Source organism: Carettochelys insculpta, chromosome 32, assembly GCF_033958435.1.
Source record: "Carettochelys insculpta isolate YL-2023 chromosome 32, ASM3395843v1, whole genome shotgun sequence".
Classification (NCBI taxonomy): Eukaryota; Metazoa; Chordata; order Testudines; family Carettochelyidae; genus Carettochelys; species Carettochelys insculpta.
Window position 1 is genome coordinate 1,612,884 of NC_134168.1, and position 14,473 is coordinate 1,627,356.

A 14,473-nucleotide genomic window follows, 5' to 3' on the forward strand; every position below is an offset into this window, starting at 1 on the left:
TATGAACGTGCAATGTGAGCGCACCCAGAGCCTGCGTGTATCATGGATATATGTGTCTCTAGATAATAAAATAACTGACTCTATTCTTATTTTTTGAAATACTGTTTGATTTGTGCGCCTGCGTTAAGGACGGCCACATTTCCTAACCCACCTGGGGACCGACTGCATGAACTACAAGCCAGACACACACACACAGTGCTTCTCTTTCAGGCCGTGTTCTTTCCTTCCGGCTTGAATCATTTCTCGGCCAGCGTGTCACCCCTGTGCTGTCCACACAGGTATCTCACCCCATCAAAGGTTAAAAGTTGTTTGGCCAGCATGTGTGTGCCCTCTCTGCCTGCTGTCCCAGCTCTGCGCAGATGGTTAAGCAGCCAACTCCGGGAGAACCCCGCCATCCCCAAGCATCACAAATCTTATAAGGGATGAAGGAACTTGTCCAAGGTTATTGTCAAAGAAGCCCAGAATGAACTCAGCCACCATTGCTCCCATTGGCTGTGATTTTCAGCCAGTGGGAGTTGGACTGATGTTATACGGCAGAGCAGCTTCTCCTTCATTTGTTGCTTTCATCTGCTTCCCATCTTTGGGTCATTGGGCGTTCAGTTGCTGTGCCACTCTTTGGGGAGGAGGGGGTGAAATGGGTTTGTGCACCCAAATATCTAAAGAGAATCAAGTTTGACGTTCAACGTCAGTCACGGTACGACCCCGGGCAAAGGTTCGGGGTGATAACCAGGCTGCACAAGGCCATGTCATGAAATGTAGTAAAGCAAGGTGGGCATCCAAATTTGAACATCATAAATAGCAGTCACTCCATGATGACATTCCCAAACCTTTCCCATGTCACAGAACCCCTGCCCATCACTCCCTCCAAGTTTACCTTGATTGATTTAAACCAGGGGTAAACAACCCCCTGGCACGGGTGCCCAGAGTGGCATGCAAGCTGATTTTCATCGGCACCTGAGGCAGGAGCGCAGTCTTGCCCCTTCTCACCCATGCAGCCAGTGGCTTACTCAAAGCTATGCCTCATGTGGTTGAACACAAGACCAGCTGGTGCTACCAACCACCACCTAAACGGTAAACCTCTGCATCTTAATTTATTTATTTATTAATGCAGGTGTTGTAACTAGTACTTTTAGGGGAGGTCGACACAGCTAAGTTATTTCAAAAGAAGAGCTGGTATTTCAAAATAACTTTGCTGGCGTCTGCACAACACAATCGCTGTTGTGAAATAATTCCAAAATAGCGGTTGGCTTATTTCCAAATAGGTAAAACTCATTCCCTGAGGAATAGTGTCTATTTTAAAACAGGTATTTCAAAATATGGGCTGTTAAAACAGGCAATAGAGCCTATTTCGAAATAAGCCGCAGATTGTCCAATGGCTCTATATCAGAAGAGAATCTATTAGGTGTAGATGCCGTATTTCAAAATAGCTGAGAGCAATTTCAAAATGTGTTTTGTGTGTAGCAGCTTTATATTGACATAAGCTGTTCCAGACACAGCCATAGTCTTAGTGACTTAAAAAAAGTATCAGCAGCACTAGGAGGTCAAAAGGCCAAATTTCAGCACTCCGCCTTGGAAAGACAGCTGACCCCTGATGGAACCCTTTCCTTCACTTTGTTTTAGACACAGGGCTACATCTACACTAGACAGTTTTGTAGACAATCTGGGGGTTTTTTTCTTGACAAAAATCATGGAACATCTACATGCAATATGAGTTTTGTCAGCAGAAACTGCCAACAAAAAAGCTGCGTAGACGCTCCGGGGAGCCCTTTTCTCAACAGAGCGGGTCAAAAAATGATCCACTTTTATGTGTAGACACCATCTGGCAACAGAAGTTTTGTCGGAACATCTCTTCCAACAGTAACCTCTGTAGACAGATGCTTCTAGTGTAGACGTAACCAAGAATTCCAAGTCAAGGTCAGTAACTTCTGTAGACGGATGCTTCTAGTGTAGACGTAACCAAGAATTCCAAGTCAGGGTAGACGGTCGCCTTCCCCAAGTTTGACCTATGATAGAGAAGGAGTGTACCTTGACTTTGAGAAGTTCCATGTCTGTTTGGGCCATACACAGAGATATATGCAAGGCAATAGGGATGGCACATTAGCGCAAGTGAATTCAGCTTGTGTAACTTCAAGATATTGATATCATAGTGTCCACTATGCTAACCAGCCCAATTGCTGTTCTGATTATTGTTATGGGAGGGTGACTCCTTTGCTCAATGAATGCATGAAGCAGAGATCAGGTCATTGACTTGGGATTTACCATTTTTGGTCAATTTGTGTCAGTGATTGCTGGGTGTGTAGAATGGGAAAATGAGTCACACCCCCAAACAATTTAGGCTTGATCAGTTTTGCCCTCAGTAGTACAATTTGGAACAGAACTGCTTACGCTTGTACGCTCTGTCTGTACTTGCCCCAAAACTTTGAAAGGGGCATGGTAATCAGGGGGATGGGAGATTATCAATGAAGTGCTTCAATGAATATGCAGAACTTCATTAGTCAAATTGTATGCCACAGAAACTTCAAAATGTCAAACATCGAAGTGGCAGCATGCCTTGTAGTAGCGGGCACTGCAAAGTGCCTTTACTACTCAGCCACCCACTCCATGGTTGGCCTTTCCCATGGCCCGTGCCCCTGGCCCCCCACTGCCCCTGCCCCCCCCCGCCCTCAACGCCCTGCTACTACCCGGCATGAATGTGGCTGAGTGAGAGGCGCTCATGTGGTGGCTGGGGAGGGCCACCTCCAGGCACATCAGCAGGTATCTGAAGGGCACCTTCAGACACCCATCTTCCTGGCTTGGTTGAGCTGGGCTTTGTAGCTGTCCTGGCTGTCACTGGTGTGGCCCATGTAGGGGAACATTAGCCAGTCCTGGAAGGGGTAGGCCGCATCAGCCACAATGCACAGGGGCATGGTCGTGTCCCCCATTGGGCGCTCCTGTGGGGGGATGTAGGTGCCCTCGGCCTTCCTGCGCCTCAGCGACGAGTTCCGCTGGATGCGAGCTTCGTCGGTACTGTGCAGCCAGCCCATGCAAACGTCTGTAAACTGTCCTCTGGCATCCACAAGCGCCTGGAAGACAACGGAATGGTAGCTCTTCCGATTTATGTACCACCCGCGGCTGTGTGGTGGGGGCCAGATGGCAACATGGATACTGTCCAATGTGCCAATACAGTTGGGGAATCCCAGCTGCTGGAATGTGGATACAGAGACGTCCACATCCCACAAGCAGATATGCCAGCACAGGAGGATCCGGCTGATGGTGTGAGCGCCTGCACAGGGTGGAGGGCATGGGCATCCCTCAGTGTGTGGTAACATGAAGGGGGACACCCTCCCTGGGACTCCCCTCCCCAGGCCCCTTCCCAAGTCCTGCTGTGGGTGCATGACCCTGACTGCCTTAGCTCTAGAAGGATGACTCCCACAGCGCCTTCCCCACCTGGAATTGGCCACCCTTTTCTCCAGGGAGAGTGCAGGCTCCGTGCGGGTGCCCTGGTGGTGACGTGCTGGTTCCAGCCACTGGCACAGCTCCGTGAAGGTGGCCCGGGTCATCCGAAAATTGTGAAGCCACCGCTCATTGTCCCAGTCCTCCAGAATGACATTGTCCCACCATTCCCCGCTGGTGGGGTACCTCCAGAGGCGATGGTGGGCCTGGGGAATGGGGTGCTCTGGATGCACCTTGTGGGGTGGTGGGTGCTGCAGGAGGCTGGCCACATGGCAGGCAGCACGGAGACTGAAGTGACATGCTGCCAGGATGGCCATCAGACTGGCCATGACGTCCAGGACGTCCCCGTCCAAGAAGTTCTGCAGGTCCATGCTGGGCTGCAGTGCTGGGGCCGAGCCAGTGCTGTGCTGAAGGTTGCATGGGGGGGCTGTTTGGGAGGGATCCCTTAAGAGGGCAGCCGGCCCATACTCCAGGAAGGGCTTGCCAGCCACTTGACCCTTCCCTCACCATTTCCTTCCCTGTTATTTCGAAAGAAGGCTCTGGGCTGTGTAGCTGCTCCCTTCCGAAAGGACGGGGGGGTCTCTTCGACGTTGCAGATCGCAACGTCGATCCACGTTTTGCGTGCAATCCCTTCATTTCGAAGCGAGTCACTTCGAAGTGACGGATTGGGATTACCCCTTTCAACGTCACTTGCTAGTGTGGCCACAGCCAAAGTGAGAGCAACAGCGCTTATTCTGAAATAGTTGTTTCACAGTAAGTGCTGTTAAGATAGGGAATAAGGGCTATTCTGAAATAAGGAGCCTCCTGGCGTCCCCATGGGGCCCTGCTCTGCCCTGCTGGCTGCCCTGGCCAGGAACAGGAAACCTCAGTGGTCTTCCCTCCCTCACCCACTCACACAACAAAAAGCACAAGGGTACGTGCAGCAGTCGGCCTACAGCCAGGCCCCCACAGGAGCCTGCACAACCCCTCCAGGAACCTGTCTGGGCCTGAAGGAGGTGGGACCTTTCCTCATCAACATGACGATCTGAGACCTGACTGAGGTATGGAGAAATGAGAATATCTTCCAGGATCTCTGTGTCCAACACAGGAACCCGGATGTCTGTGGACTCATGGAGGACACTCAGGCAACCAGGGGTCACATCCACACCCTGGAGCAGGTGCGGATGAATGTCAGAGCTCCACCAGGCCTACAGCCAGGCCAGGGAGGGCATATCCAGGTCAGGGAAAGTTCCCACCAGCTGCCCTCACTACAGCAACCTGCATGGATGCTGAGGGGTGAGGTGGTCCCTTTTCCACCCCTGTTCGTCAACCCCAGCCTCAACCCACCCATTGGCGACTCGGAGGTGGCCAGCAAAGATGGTGCAGAGGAGGTGTCAGCAGAAGATGACCAAGAGCTGGAAGAGGGCCGCCAGGAAGCTGAGGTCTGATGGTGGCGCCATCCCAGGCACTGGCCAACATGGGTGGGGGACTATTCAGTGAGTGACCATACGCCCCTGTTCTCTACATCCAAACCAGTTGTGATGGGGTGAGGAACAGGTGCCCTAAATCCCCCCAGGACAGCCACCAAACTCCGGGGCACTGCTGGCGTAGCGGAGCCTGGAGGGACTCCACCACCTCCACCCCCAGGAGCTGAGGGCCAGGCACCGGACCCCATCTGACTGGGCACGGGGTGGACCTGAGCATCTGGCATGTGCAGCTGCTGCAGGGGCAGACCCTGGTCTGGGACATACTTGCCTTCATCCATGCCACCGTCTCCTGCCCTGTCCCAGCCAATGTCGCTTCCCTTGACACCCCAGCTCCTCCTTCTTCTTCCCCTTCCACACTCTCCCCTCTCAGCTGGTGAGCCCTGAGCCTTCCAACCCCCTGCCCTCCTGTTGCAGCTCCCCCACGACACCATGGATACCAGCACCCCTTTCCACCCTTCCCCGCATACCTTCCCAGTTGCTTCCATGTCCCCTCCCCAGCTTTCCTGGCTCCCGCCATTGCAATTAATAAACACTGTTTGTTTGCACACAACAACTGTTTATTGAGTTGAAGGAAAGGGGCTGGGTGGGTGGATGGCAGGGATGGGTCTAGCTGAAGCCCCCCAAGTGGGAAGGCCCAGAGAATGGTGCCACTGGTCCCCTAGGGAGAATTTCTCCCTTAGAGTCTCCCCTCCAACGAAGGAGACAAGAAACACAGCATAGTTCCCTCCTGCGGAGGAGATGAGGGGTTTGGAAATGGGGCTGACCCTGCCAAGGAGATGCGGGAGTACAGAACTACTGGCTCGTCCTCCTCCCCAAAGGAGATGAAGCATCCATGTAAAATAGAAATGGTAATGTGATGGAGATACACATCTCCTAGAATTGGAGGAGACCTTAGCAGGTCATGTTAGCTAGTCACCTGCCCTCTTGGTAGGACCAAGCACCACCCTCATAGCTATTTGACCTAAATGGCGTCCTCAAGGATTGAGCTCACAATGCTGCGTTTAGCAAGCCAAAGCTCAAACCACTGAGCTATCCCTGCCCCCTGTAGAGCACTGCCCTGCCACCTCTCCCACAGACCAGCACCTCCTTCATGCCATGGGGGGCCCTGTGAGCCCCCCAAAAACTTCCAGACCCCTGCACTCTACCCCCAGCCCAGTGACTCCAACCCAACACCCTACTTGCACCCTCTCAGTGGACTGTGAGCTCCCAGCCTTGTCCTCACTTCTCCACCCACCACACCTGCCCCGAGGCCCTCTCCCACACACCTGACCCCCAACTTGGACTGCATCCGATCCACCCTCACTCCAGAACCCAGCCAACCCACATCCCCCAAACCACCCTCACTTCCCCCAACCCAGCCAACTCACATCCTCACTCCTCCTCCCCCATTACCTGCATTGAGCTCCTCTTCCACACCCCTGACCCCCTGGCTTGAGCAGCATACAACCCAGCCTCACTCCAGAATCTGCCTTCCTCCAACCCAGCCAATCCACATCCTCACTTCTCCTCCCCCATTACCTGCCTTGAGCCCCTCCCACACCCAACCTCACATCCTGACCCCCACAAGTCCCCAACACCCACTCCCTCCCTGAGCCCCCCACTCCAGAGGGCATACACTCATTTAAATATGGCATGTCCATTTTCCTTTTGTTTAAAAAATTCTACCTGAGAAATGCCAGGTACCTTTGCCAGGTTTACAGATATGAACCACACACAGGGGCTTTGTATGCAATACCATCACGCACTGAGAGCTCCTCTCAGTGATATGAATCTTTAACACATCTTTCAGTCTGTAATATAAAAGATACACAGTGTTCAGCTGTGCCATGGCTGAGCCCCATTCTGACACTTGGGGACTCACAAGAGACCTTAAAAATACTTTGGCCCAACTGTCTTCTGATTAAAAGCTTTCCAAGGTTACAGATTCCCTCACCCTGGGAGGGAGCTGCCACCATGCAAGTGAGAAAAAGCCCTTTGTTAAAATCTAGGAAGAGTCAATTATCATAGAATCATAGAATACTAGGACTGGAAGGGACCTCAAGAGGCTATTGAGTCCAGCCCCCTGCCCTCATGGCAGGACCAAGTACTGTCTAAACCATCCCTGATAGACATCTATCTAACCTGTTCTTAAATATCTCCAGTGACGGACATTTCCACAACCTCCCTTGGCAATTTATTCCAGTGTTTGACCACCCTGACACTTAGGAACTTTTTCCTAATGTCCAACCTAAACCTCCCTAGCTGCAGTTTAAGCCCATTGCCACTTGTTCTATCCTCAGAAGCCAAAAAGAACAAGTTTCTCCTTCCTCCTTATGACACCCTTTTAGATACCTGAAAACCACCATCATGCCCCCACCCCCAATCTCCTCTTTTCCAAACTAAACAAGCCCAATTTTTTCAGCCTTTCTTCATAGGTCACATTCTCTAGACCTTTAATCATTCTTGTTGCTATTTTCTGGACCTTCTCCAAATCTTTCTTGAAACATGATGCCCAGAACTGGACACACTACTCCTACTGAGGCCTAACGAGAGCAACTAACCCCACCCCAAGCTCTAAGCCCTCCCTTAAGAAACGAAAGAGGAAGACATTCAGCTGCGATCAGAGATCTGACCTTTCAGGCTTAGCCATGCATATACACAAGCCCTTCTCTAGGGTGCAGGAATCAAATCATTGCCTTGAAACAGCAACAAAAAAAGATGGTTTATTGACAAAACAAAAGATGAAGTTGAACCCTTTACTGGCCTGAATTCATGGCCGTCTGATCCAAAAAAATTCATGTCAAATTCTGCGGCCTACCAGCAGGATGTCAGAGTGCACGATCAAATTGGTCTTTGAGAGCCTTGTAGTCAATCGTCCTGTGCTAGGTGCCATGGTGATCTCGTGCATTCTGTGAGCATAGACCTCTGTACCGACTCCAAGGGCAAAGTAAGTGAAGAGCCATCTCCCGAAAGAGTTATATGACCCGGTCAGACAAGGCATTGCAACATCCATCAGAGTCTTACCTGGGGAGCTGTTCATACATGCTGAGGCATATTACTGAGAATTAGGCCACAGGAAGCCCTCGAGAAATACATCAAACAACCAAAACAATCCCAACACCACCCTCACTTGAACCCAAAATGCCACACCCAGCTGCCACAGCAGGAAAAGGAGAAACCCAAATGGACTTTTCTTGGACTTTTCTCAGTAGGAAAATTCTGGTAAATACGAGTACATGTCCCCCAAAACAGGTGAATGGTTAATGAAATGTTTACACATTGAGATTGTTTTTCCTTTGACTTTTCAAAATTTGAAGATACACAGAGCCCTGATGATCACAGACATGTGGTATCTACACCTGCAGAGGGGAATGCAGATATCCACGGGATTTGAGGATACAGATGTAGATAGAAATTTTTTACTTGTGTAGGGCTCTAAAGATATAAAATGAAGATTGTACTTTCACTAAATATGCTCATTAGATTTCTGAAAGAACCTAGCACTGTAGTGATGGAAATTTCTCTCCAATTTACTAGTTTTTTCCTTCTTCCTTTCTTTTTTCTTCTTTTGTAATAAAGATTTCCCTCACATCTTTCCTGAGAGGTTTAGAGCAGCTCATCATTTTGAAAATATCAACACCAGGGTTGAAAATATGAGGTCCATCAGGAGAAACGTCAACCCACTGTTAATAAATTTCCCTCCTTCCCACTGTTCCATTGAACTCTATTTTTCATTCCCTGATGTCTCTGCGTGTTTGAAAAAGATGGTCTTCCTCACAGTGTTTCTAAACGCTCCCTTCACCTCTTTGTTCTTCAGAGTATATATTATGGGGTTCAACGCAGGTGTCACAACTGTGTACATGATGGAAATCAGTTGATCGCTCTCTGGGGTGGAGTTTGACGTGTGATTCAAGTTCCCCAAAAGGCCAGCCCCATAGATCAAAGTCACCACCATGATGTGGGAGGAGCAGGTGGAGAAGGCTTTACGCCTTCCCTCTGCCGTCGGCAGCTTGAGGATGGTGGAGATAATGCGGATGTAGGACAGGATTATCAAAGAAAAAGGGCCTATAACAAATAGTGCCAGCAAGGAAAACCCCAAGACCATATTCTTCCATGTGTAGGTGCAGACCATCTTCTGTACCGTTAGGGGATTACACAAATAATGGTGGACGTGGTTGGAGCCACAGAAGGGCTGGCTGAAGATCCACGTGGAATGAGGTCCGGCCACCGACATGCTGCTGATCCATGCAGCCCCCACCAGCAGCGCACACACCCGGCTGCTCAAGATGGTTGTATACCGCAAGGGGTGGCATATGGCCATGTAGCGGTCGTAGGCCATGGCTGCGAGGAGGCAGCATTTTGTGACTCCCATGACAAAGAAGATGAACATCTGGACAGCACAACCCACAATGGAGATGGTTTTTTCCTCCATCAGCAGGTGAACCAGCAGCTGAGGTAAGACGCTGGTTGTGTAGCACATTTCCACAAAAGACAAATTTACCACGAAGAAATACATGGGGGTGTGCAGGGAGGGGTTCAGCTTTACAAGGAGGATAATGAGGAGGTTCCCCATCAGGGTGAACAAATAGATGACAAGAAACAGCACAAACAGAAGGATTTGCAGCTTGCCGAGGTTCGAAAACCCCACCAGGATGAGCACATTGGAGATGGTCTGGTTTTCCCCAGAGAGGTTCTCAGATTTGGTCATCTGTGCGGGGGGACAAAGAAAGACATTGAGCCTGAGGCAAACCCAAAATGTGGATGTGAATCAAATAATTTGTACTGCTTTCCTTAACCGTGGGATGTTTGAGAATAAGATCTGATACATTTCTATACCTCAAACGCCACTGGGCCCAGCCATGAGAAGGCATGAGCTGGTGTCACTGCTTGTATGTGAACGAAGATATAGCAGTGTGGTTCAGCTGGAGGTCTGACCGCTTGGTCACAAGGTGAGCTACAGCTGGTTTACTACTATGGCAAATAGGCTCTAGAGGAGCGACACCAGGTCCTATATCAGGATATCTATTCTTCCTATTTGGAAATATGTTCTGTCTCCTCACAGTTTCAAAACTGGATGTTTCTTTCTTGGAAAATAAAATCTTCTCATGTCTAAAGCTCTTCCGTAACTGAAGGACCATTCTCGCAGAAATTAAAGACCCAGACACACACAGGGGCTCACACACAGAGCCTCATGCCTTGAAATAAGGGGGCCAGACACACACAGCTCAAATGGAAGGAAAGGAAACAGCCAAAGTAAACACTTCCAATGCACTTTGCAATCAGCAGTGTGGAGGGGAATTATTTAAAAAAGGGAACAGTAAACAGGAGACAATAAGGGAATTCATCAGCCTCCCCTGAGAAATACCCAGGTGCCCTCTATTGACGCTCTTGAGTACTTTCCTTAGCACGACCATTGCAGCAAATGCAGAGGTGAAGGCGTAATTAGATTCATGGGCACAAAATGGAATCAAATGGAACATTGACAATTGCTATCAACATCTTTTTTTTCTTCTCATGGAAAACGTCAATAGGGATGAAATCATTTTTTTCAGAAGGGATTCTGGTTGAGTCTTTTATTTGCTGGCTGACACTGGGAATGGCCCTAAATCAAAGGAGATAGTGACTCACAACGAGGAAGGAGGTCTAGGTAGGTTCTTGTCTTTGGCAGTTGGGTTGTATTTCAGAGCTCTTCAAGGTATCTAGACACTCCATTTACAAAGAGGAGAACACGAGGGAGATTACGGAACAGCATGTTATGTGGCAAAAGAGGTAAATTCAGCCAAAAGAGTCCACTACTTAACTCTTGGGCACCAGGTTCAGAGAATGGACCATGATGGGGTCATGGGAGTGGATTCTCTTACTAGAAAAGACCAGACTGAGCTCACCCAGTGGATGGTGTTCTGACCCGAACACAGAATCTACCTTAAGAAACAACATTTTAACTCAACGTTCAGCAGACGATGATGAGGGGAGGGGAATACAGGAGAATAAAGATGAGAGACGGAAGAAGAAAGAAACAACAATGCTGACACAACAATGGCAAAAATCATGAATAGAGTCATGCCGTGTCTGGTGCACAAATCCTGCTCTGGAAGGCCCTATGGAATTATGGGGCAAGAACCTCACCTAATAGAATTTGCTAAGAAGCACTCGAAGAAAGCTCAGAACCTGGCCCATGATTGATAAATTAGGGGAATTCAGACTGAGAAATCCAGAGAACACCCGATTAATTTGTATGTAAATAGGCAAACTGCACGGTGGATTGGACAACATTAGATAGATAGATAGATAGATAGATAGATAGATAGATAGATAGGGTGTGTGAGGATAGGTAGATAGATAGATAGGTATGGTGTATGAGGATAGATAGATAGCATGTATGGGGATAGATAGATAGATAGATACGGTGTATGAGGATAGATAGATAGCATGTATGGGGATAGATAGATAGATAGATAGATAGATTGATAGATACCGTGTACGGGGAGAGATAGATAGATATTTAGACAGAGTGTATGGGGATAGATAGATAGATACGGTGTATGAGAGGTAGATAGATAGATAATTATGGTGTATGAGGATAGATAGATAAATAGATAGATATGGTGTAAGAGGATAGATAGACAGATAGATAGATAGCATGCATGGGGATAGATAGATACCATGTATGGAGATAGATAGATAGATAGATAGATAGATAGATATGGTGTATGGGGATAGATAGATAAATAGATAGATATGGTGCATGAGGATAGATAGATAGATAGCATGAATGGGGATAGATAGATACCATGTATGGAGATAGATAGATAGATAGATAGATAGATAGACAGATATGGTGTATGGGGATAGATAGATAGATAGATACAGTGTATGGGGATAGATAGACAGATAGATAGATACAGTGTATGGGGATAGATAGATAGATATGGTGTATGAGGATAGATAGACAGATAGATAGATAGCATGCATGGGGATAGATAGATACCATGTATGGAGATAGATAGATAGATAGATAGACAGATATGGTGTATGGGGATAGATAGATAAATAGATAGATATGGTGTATGAGGATAGACAGATAGATAGATAGCATGCATGGGGATAGATAGATACCATGTATGGAGATAGATAGATAGATAGATAGATAGATAGATAGATATGGTTTTTGGGGATAGATAGATAGATAGATACAGTGTATGGGGATGGATAGATAGATACAGTGTATGGGGATAGATAGACAGATATGGTGTATGGGGATAGATAGATAAATACATAGATATGGTGTATGAGGATAGATAGATAGATAGATAGCATGCATGGGGATAGATAGATACCATGTATGGAGATAGATAGATAGACAGATATGGTGTATGGGGATAGATACAGTGTATGGGGATAGATAGATAGATACAGTATATGGGGATGGATAGACAGATATGGTGTATGGGGATAGATAGATAGATACAGTGTATGGGGATAGATAGATAGATAGATAGATAGATACAGTGTATGGGGATAGATAGATAGATATGGTGTATGAGGATAGATAGATAAATAGGTAGATATGGTGTATGAGGACAGATAGACAGATACGGTGTATGAGGATAGGTAGACAGATAGATAGATAGCATGTATGGGGATAGATAGATAGATATGGTGTATGGGGGTAGATAGATAGATAGATAGATATGATATATGGGGGTAGATAGATAGATAGTATGTACAATTCCTTTGAAGAAATCAGTGACATGATTTTGCTCTAGTTGCAGACGGGGCAGAAAGCCCATAGACTTGAGCAGCAGAAAGACTGGGAGGCTTAAGTCATGAACTGTTAACTTACCTTGTGCACACAGCATAGGGCCATCTGCCAGATGCAGGCGCTATATGTGTGGAAGGAAACACAGAGGGGTTTTTATTTCATTCTCTGGCTTCTGGGAACAAGTCCCTGAAGGAAACTTCTTGTCCTATTCCTCAGAGGAAGAACAACACATATCCAAAGGAGAGAAAACAGAATTCACTAGGTCAGGAAGTTCTACCAATATCACGAGTGCTAGCTACACGAAATCCAGGGTGGGATTTACAGACAGTGGTAAATTCTGTGACCCCTTATTGCCTGGAAAGAGAAAGAACTCAGTGGCAGGTAACATAGTCAGGGTCATGAGTTCAGTCGCCAGATGTTCACACTGTGGGCCCCACTCTTGCCTCAGTGACATGACTTGAAGCAAGGAGCTCTGACTTGCAAGCCTACCTGCTCTAGCCATTGCACCCCACTTTCCTCCTGGAGTTGGGAACAGAACCCAGGAGTCCTGACTCTAAGACTCCATTACTGTAACCAAAGGACCCATTTGCCTCCTTCAGGCCCAGGTCCAAACTCCAGAGCAGCCAGTGGGTCCGTTCCCTTTGGCTCCAGTGCGTTTGCAGTGGGACCAGAACCTGGACGAGCTTACAGGACCATTAGAATAAACTCTGTGTGGGAGGAGGGAGACGCAGGACACGTATGTGACAAACACATAACCCTCTGGCTCACGGGCCTGGCGTGAAGCCTGAGGCCTCGGCCACAACGGTCAAACTTGGCTCATATAAAGCCAAGTGAAGCTGGAGCGAGAGGCCAGCCCTGCTCATGGAATGTGGCACAAACAATTTTAACGGGGTGAATGCTAATTAGCACAAGGCACAGGCTGGAGAGGCAGACCCCACTGACATATGGCCTTCCTTTTCCCCAATGGCTTCGGCTGTTCTTGTCTGCAGGGGTCTTATAGCTATGTGGGCCCTGAGGAGTAGAGGGACAACTGGGGAGGTGGTATCTATTCCTACCCCTGCATCTTTCTGTCCACCAACAACTATTTTGATGAATAACGTCTACACGTCCTCCAGGGCTGGCAACGTCGATGTTCAACTTTGACGTTGGGCAGCACCACATCGAAATAGGCACTGCGAGGGAACGTCTACACGCCAAAGTAGCACACATCGAAATAAGGGTGCCAGGCACAGCTGCAGACAGGGTCACAGGGCGGACTCAACAGCAAGCCGCTCCCTTAAAGAGCCCCTCCCAGACACAGTTGCACTAAACAACACAAGATCCACAGAGCCGACAACTGGTTGCAGACCCTGTGCCTGCAGCATGGATCCCCAGCTGCCGCAGCAGCAGCCAGAAGCCTGGGCTAAGGGCTGCTGCACACGGTGACCATAGAGCCCCGCAGGGGCTGGAGAGAGAGCGTCTCTCAACCCCTCAGCTGATGGCCGCCATGGCGGACCCCGCTATTTCGATGTTGCGGGACGCGGATCGTCTACACGTGCCCTACTTCGACGTTCAACTTCGAAGTAGGGCGCTATTCCCATCCCCTCATGGGGTTGGCGACTTCAACGTCTCGCCGCCTAACGTCAATTTCAACTTCGAAATAGTGCCCGGGCGCTATTTCGAAGTTGGCGACGCTACTTCGAAGTAGCGTGCACATGTAGACGCGGCGTATGTGTCACTTTCTGTATTAGTGGAATGATTGCACAGCTGTGAACTCTCTGTATGGGCTACAAGACATCCACGCACCGAATTGTCTGCATATCAGTCATGGGATACAGAGACCGTCCTCTGGAGT